Below are 6,977 nucleotides of genomic sequence, written 5' to 3'. Positions count from 1 at the left end.
TCATTTTAGTAATTTAATGAAGTAGAATAAAGCCATCACATATATTAGCAGTGTTTCATTTTAATCATGGAAGAACATGGATTTAGGGTTACTTTTTTTAACTGAAAATTGGGATTTTTGTTTTTTGAATCCGAGAAAACCAGAATCCCTGCTTATAATATATCAGGTAGTGGCTGTTAGGATCCAGCTGAGTTAGTTGGCACTGTTCAGTGGTTAAGTGTGTGGAGCAATGATTTAGAGCAAATGCTTTAGGAGCATCTTCTGCTCTCCTGCCTGAACACTGGAAAATTGCAGGTAACAGAACATATCTGCAGTCCTTATAGGCTTACTGGCTTTGAGATCTTCAGAGAATGCCCTTGACCGAAGTGAATCAGTCAACCAAACCAGTAAATGGTCTAAAACACAAGACCCCACTATAAAACCAGATACTGTCTGAACTGAACTTCTCTGGACAAACAGATGGCAGACACATGACATCATGGGTGCTATCGGCACAGTGGCTGCTTTGAGTGTGCCCAGGGTGTCTGGTCACATGATCCCAAAATTGCATTCCTGTCCTGAACAAACTGTGGTTCTACCAAGCTCTTCTCTGTCTCAATATAAATGAGCTCTGAAGGGCCGATAAGGGCTGGCCCCCCAAATCAGAAAGTTAGGAAGCAAAAGTTGAACTTGGAGGCTCTCCTCCAAAAGTGATCATGGAGAATAAAATTATATCAAAAGAGAACAAAGAGAGGAAATGGTTTTGAAATACCAAAGGCCTCATTAATATTAGCATTTTAACCACAAGCCTTCATGCACAATGCAGTGCAGGGTTTTTGTTTTTTTTATAAATAGTTTATGTGAATCGAGGGCAGCCAGCTGGCTACATATCAGGGGGGCAGACCATACTCTCATAGTCTCTGTTCACTGCTCTGCAAAAGTCCTGGCTGACTGACAGCATTGTTGTTCAGCTGTTTGGCCACTTAGACATAAATGGGTTTCCCTTACATCAGCAAAGATTCATTGGAGAAAGAGAAGACAATGGAGAAAGAGAAGACTCAGGGAGGTACATAATTTCGCCTTCCCTCCACACACCCCAGGAAGCTCAGGATTGTTCCTTTAGGATGTGTTCCCTTTCCCAGTTCCACCCACTCCATAGTGACTCAAGCCATGGAGCTCCTCACCCCATTTCCCTTGGGAGATCGCTCCAGTGTCTCTCAGATCATGCTGCTTGGAAAAGTTTCGTTGACAGCTCAGCCTTTGCTCTCACTTGTTCCGTATCTGCACCATTTATTCTTTATAGTGTCCTGCTCCACAAAGATGCTTCTTTCCCTCCTGAGTGGCTTCTGCCTTTGAAATGCTGTCTAAAGTGGTAGAGGTGCCTGAGTATGTTTGTTCTGATGATCATATAGGAGAGACTATGTTTAGCCCTTTGTTTTCAAATAGATCCTGGGTTTGTGAAGAAGATGCATCCCTGGTGCAAGAAACAGAAACCTAAACAACCTCTTCTTATCTTCACTGTTTTTTCCAGTGAGCCTGGTAAGAGGAAAGCTGTACACTGACAGTTCCCTGACTGCATTTCCCTCTGCTTGGTGTGGTGAACGCTTGCATTGATGAAGAGCAGCAGAGAAGATGCTGGCGTATTGATTTGGGAGTGTGCGAGTCAGACGGAGTGAATAGGACTTGCATTGCCTGGACATGACAGCAGAGGAGGGACGATTATCTGGGGTTGTCATGTAGGCAGATGTTTTGGAACTAGTAATGCTTTTCTGCCAGCCAAGACCCAACGGGAAGAAAACAACATAGTTTGACGGATGCAGCACAAAACATAATACTCAGCTCAGGTAAGGCCTGCCTGGCTTCTGTTTTGCATGGTTTTTCTTTGCCATTTTTTCTAAACTGTGAGTTTGGTGCTTGTAAAAAAAATATAGTTGAATTCCATCATACTGCATGATTCCCCCCAGACATTAGTACTGTTGTATCTTCCTGCAGCAGTCCTTGCTATTCTGTCCATAGGTCTCTGAAGACATTTCTAGCTGCATCAAACTGTCTTGTGGATAAGTGGGTACTGCCATGAGACCATCACACTAACTTTTACTTGTGACCTATGCCTGGGTTTGAACTTGCACTTCCAGGGACCACCAGGTCCCTGCCCCATCTAGTATGTATTACAGAAAATATGAATATGCGCATTTACACACACAACCTGTGCCTGACATCTTTGAGTGTGTCTGAGAGGAACACACATCTCCTGAAATTCACTTACTAGCCCCTCAGAAGTTTTTAAAAATCACATCTGTACCTTCCCTAGGGTGTAGTCAGATGTAATGCTTAAAATAGTGGTCTCAATCTTTTGGAAAGGCAGACCAGATGAGTGGCCCAGAGTCCATCTGCAGGCTCGATTGGACCGTGGGGCCCGGAGCTGTCCCCTCCTTGCTCCATACTTGCCAGCACCACCCCCTCCCAGTCCCCTACACTGAGATTGGACCCTTCAGGCTGGTGCCACCCTTGCCTGGCCCTGTGCCGGGGCAGGCAGTTATTTTGGGCAGAGGGCCGCTTACTGAGTTTTGGCAAGCCATCGAGGGCTGCATGACGGGCAGCCCAGGGCAGATAAATATTAATTTTCTAAATTTTTTAGGGGCCCCACAGGCCGGATAGAAGGCCTGGCGGGCTACATCTGGCCCCCGGGCTGCATTTTGCTGACTTCTGCCCTATGCATTGCTCCCCATGGGCACAGAGATTTGGCAGCAGGGGAGTGGTGCCACCATTCTCCTACCACCAAATTCCCTGACCTGTGGGAAGCCCCAGATGACATGACGTACCCTGGCATAGAACATTCGGAAAAAGCTTTAAGCCCCAAGAGTCTAGATGTGCATGCCACTTAGGACCAGTTTAAACTTCCTGGAATGTTTCAGAAGCACACCAGGAAAATCAAGTTCTATTTTGAGCTGATCCTCCTTGAACTTGGTCAATGTAATGTGTGACCATAGAGCATTCTGTGCCTAGTGTCTGGTCAGGCCTCCAGGCATTCCAGACTGCACTGCTTCTCATCACCCTGCTTTTCCCCACCTTGCAAAATGCCTGCAGGGCTGCTGGGCTTCTGGGATGTAGCCAGGACTCTACTGCCCAAAGATAAATTTCTTTTGCCTACAGAGACCAGCAGTCTGCAAGGGTGGGGAAGCAGATAGCCTGTGTTGCAGTTTCTCTTCCCTGCTAGGGACCCTGAGCTAGGGTCCCAAGCTCATTTGGGGTGAGAGGGGGGTAGCCAAGTGCTGCAGGGCCTGTGTGGCCCCCTTGCTTGTGGTGATTGGGTTGTGTGCTCCTAACAGTAAACGCCTGTTAATTGCTGGGTGGTGGGAAACACCATTGCACAACGGGCACTTACTAGAACAGAATGGTTGTCCAGTCCGTGGTTGATCAGTGATTCTCAAACTGTCTTTTTTTGCGGACCACTTGAAAATTGCTGAGGGTCTCGGCAGACCACTTAATAACCTTTTTTTTTTGTTCTACAAATCAAAGCATACAACTCATATTTTAATATCAGTAGCCTTACTTTACAAGTACAGATATTCTCTCTTGTTCTGCAACCTTTCTGTGGACCACCTGAATGGAGCTCACAGACCAGTGGTGGTCGGTGGACCGTAGTTTGAGAACCTCTGAATTAGACCATTAACTGTTAATTGTTCCTCAGCCTTTGTGCAGACAGGGTTCTTTGGGTAGGTGTGATATGGTCTCTTTTATTAGACCAACTCAACCTCTGTGTTGCACTCCTGCAGCCAGCCCTGCCTTGCAGGTTCCATCCTACACACGCAGCTCTATGCAGTTGCTGGCAATGCAAGGGACTTGAGCAGCTTTCTAGGGAAAGACTGAGGCAGACATTTTGGGAAGTCTGAAAGCAACCAGCCCCTTGAATCAAGAAGTGGGGGCCCCAACCCCTCCATACTTGGTCACCCCCTGGCTGGGTACCACACAGAGTTAGGTAGTATGCAAGCAAATACAGGCATGGGCTGTGCAAGTGAGGTGCATAGGGAAGCTGAGGCATAGGCTATGGGTTGGGTAGAGAGCAGTTGTGGCAACTTGGAAGCAGGGGACAAGAAGCACCTGGAGATTTCCCCACCCACACACATACACTTCTAACCCTCGAATCAAGTCTGGGACCCTACAACACAGGATAAGTAGGAAGGAAGTGAAATTGTCAAGGTTGCTTTCCAGATTGAGAAAGCTGGGGTGTTCTTGGGGGGATGGGGCTTGGAGCACCCAGCCCCTTCCAGGGGTGCACACAGCACCTGGCACCCCACCACTCCAACCTGTCGTCCTAGTCTGGGTGGTCTTTCCTCTCTAGGGCAGTGGTCTCCAAAGTGGGGTGTGTGCACCCCAGGGGGTGCACAAGATGATCCATTGGGGTGCAGGAAGAAAATATTAGAACTTCTATTTATATTTATATTTATATAAATATACATATATTGCGGGTGCGTGCTCAAAATTTTTTTACTGATAGGGGTGCGCAATCAAAAAAGTTTGGAGACCTCTGTTCTAGGGGAAGTCTGGGGAAACTCAGGACACAGACCCTTGGAAGGCATAATGGTTTGTGTACTCTACCATCCCCTGGTGGTGTTTTAGGGTTTGCACTGCTGCCAGAAGGTGACGATTCTACTTAAAACTCTTAGCAGGGTACACGTGGACGCTTCCATCCACAGACAGTTGTGAGCAAGGTCCCAGTTGATGATGTTCTTGAAACAGTCTAAGTGTTATGTCCATCTATACCCTGTGGGTTCATGTTCTTGGGAACATTTGTGTGACAACAGGCACTTCTGTTTCTTAGCAGTTCCTTTCTTTTGATGTTATTTCCTTTCCTAGAATGATAATCCTCACTGAGAGAGCATTGCTAATTCATTTTTATTTTGTATTGTTCAACAAAACAAAAACAAACCCCCAAAACAAAACTTTAATTTCCAGATTTTGGTTTAAATGATTGAATAGCTTGCTCAGGGCATGCTGCTGTTGTGGTGTTGCTATAACGGCCATCCATCCAATCAGTAATGTAGCCTCATGCCCAGCTTTGCTCGAACAAGTACAGGGCTACAAGTGATAGGCACAAAAAGTCCTGGCACTGTACAGCATGTTAGTTTAAGCTTCAGGCTTCCTGCCTGTTTTAGTGCCCAGCTGGATGAATATCTTGAGCACAGATAGAAGCTATCAGACCCACCTGGGGATGTAGTCACTGTGAGAGCTCTGTCTATAATTCCCCTTGTGGTTTGGCACGTCTCATACAGGGCATCCCATAAAATAGCTGAGAGCACCTGCAGTACTTGTCAAGGTCCACAGCCAAACCGAATGTGGAGCTGGATTTGCTAAACTGTGTAGAGGAAATTTTTGACGTGCTCTAATTAGCTGCAGATCTCACAGGAAGCAGTAGCTCTTATTTAGTCAAGTACTTGCCAGTTTTTCACAGGTCGCTTCAGTTCTCATTTCCTGCTTCTGTTCATGACCTTTCCCAGGCTTGGGCCAGAGACCTTCCAAGGTGCAGGTTACGGGCAATGAGTGCCTTCCTCGCATGACAGCTGTATCTTTCATCACAGAAATTAGCCTTCTGGGCATTCTGTCCAACCCCTTAAATGCCCTGGGAAAACTGGCATCCAGTCTTCTTGTGAGAACATCGTTTGGGCCCCTTCTGTGTTCTGCAGTACTAATACATCGGACGACGCCTATATACAGTCGCATTCATAACATGGTTTGTAATTGCAGTGCAAAAGCATCCTGCATTGTGCTCCTCCTTTATTTGCCATGTGTCTATAACAGTTCAGCTCCTTCCCTGCTGGCTTAAAGGATATGCTTAGTCGCTCAAGGTAATTTTGGTTGTGTCATAGTTCCTCTAGGCTAGAAATAACAGTATGACAGTGAGCAAGAATCTAGCGAAGGCTTATAGTTGGCTTTTTCTGCTAGTTAATGTCTCTAATGGCCTTTGATAAAATCCTAGTTGCGCATTTAGCCTCTAATAGCCCAGTGCTCAAGTATCCTCTTCTTAATTGAGGTACTCAGCATAACATGCACCTTACAGTGTTGCTTTACACTGCTATGTTTATTTTAAATGTGATAATCACTTGGTAAAAGTTAATGGCAGCTTTACACATGAAAAGTGAAAGGTATTGTTTTATCGAGGAAGGGTAGCAGTTGTGCAAGACAGACACAGCATACATATCTGGCTCATTTGCTATAGGGCTCTTTCGTTTCTTAGTGAAAATAAAAAATGTATCAAGGATGGTCCGAGGCTGCTCTATCAGACATGCTTTCTAAGGGAAAATTGCAGGGTTTTGTTTATACCTCACACAGTTGAGTGTTCCATATATAAAAAGAGGCAAAGATTTCCTAGGGTGAGGTCTTTGACTGGACCAACTAGTTGGGATAGAGTCAAACAGGCTTTTGAATGGAAGTCGTTCTTTGTCAGGTCTAATCTGGACCATCACAACTACATCACCCTTACACTATCATATATAAAATGCATTTTTCCTGTGTACAGTACCACTAATGAGGAGTGCTGTCTTTTAGTCAAAGTTACCTTTTCACTTCACTTTGGCTGCAGAAGTTTCAGTTTCTTATCAGGAAACTGATTGAAAATCTGGGCTGTCAAAATTTTTTGTATGAAGACATTTATTTTTCTGTATATTTTAATTAGTTAGTAGAGACTTTAATGTTATTTTAATTTTAAATGTTAGCATTTGTAACAACTTAAATCACTTGGTTTCTTAGTATGACATCCCAACTTTCACTGCTTGGCTTTTTGGGATCGTGTTAGAATATCTATTTCTCTGAACTTATCATATTTCTTTTAAAGACATTTTGCAAACAAAAAGTTTAATTTCCTTTATGGTAATTAATTATGTCAGTTTTGCTTCCAAGCCAAGAAACAAATTGTCTGTTTTCTCAGATGGGGTGTTTGTATACAGACACTGTATAAAATATTGAACCAAATTACCAGCCTGCACTAGTTGATTGGAAAC

General features: G+C 44.7%; 1 protein-coding gene across 3 annotated transcripts in view; it reads left to right on the top strand.

Annotated features, from left to right (window-relative positions):
- The window catches only part of LOC109299229 (USP6 N-terminal-like protein), a 261,923-nt gene that overhangs the window by 152,549 nt on the left and 102,397 nt on the right, over positions 1 to 6,977 (top strand). For 2 of the 3 annotated variants that reach the window (XM_019519817.1, XM_019519818.1), the window contains exon 3: positions 1,511 to 1,823. The exons of the other annotated variant lie outside the window; for it this stretch is intronic. The gene's annotated coding sequence lies outside the window, so the exon portion shown is untranslated. The remainder of the gene's footprint in view (positions 1 to 1,510; positions 1,824 to 6,977) is intronic. 3 annotated transcript variants of the gene reach the window in all.

Source organism: Gavialis gangeticus, unplaced genomic scaffold, assembly GCF_001723915.1.
Source record: "Gavialis gangeticus isolate Ggan-Ray unplaced genomic scaffold, GavGan_comp1, whole genome shotgun sequence".
NCBI lineage: Eukaryota > Metazoa > Chordata > Crocodylia > Gavialidae > Gavialis > Gavialis gangeticus.
The sequence above is the reverse complement of the archived record's forward strand: the minus strand, read 5'-3'. Positions and strand labels throughout refer to the sequence as shown.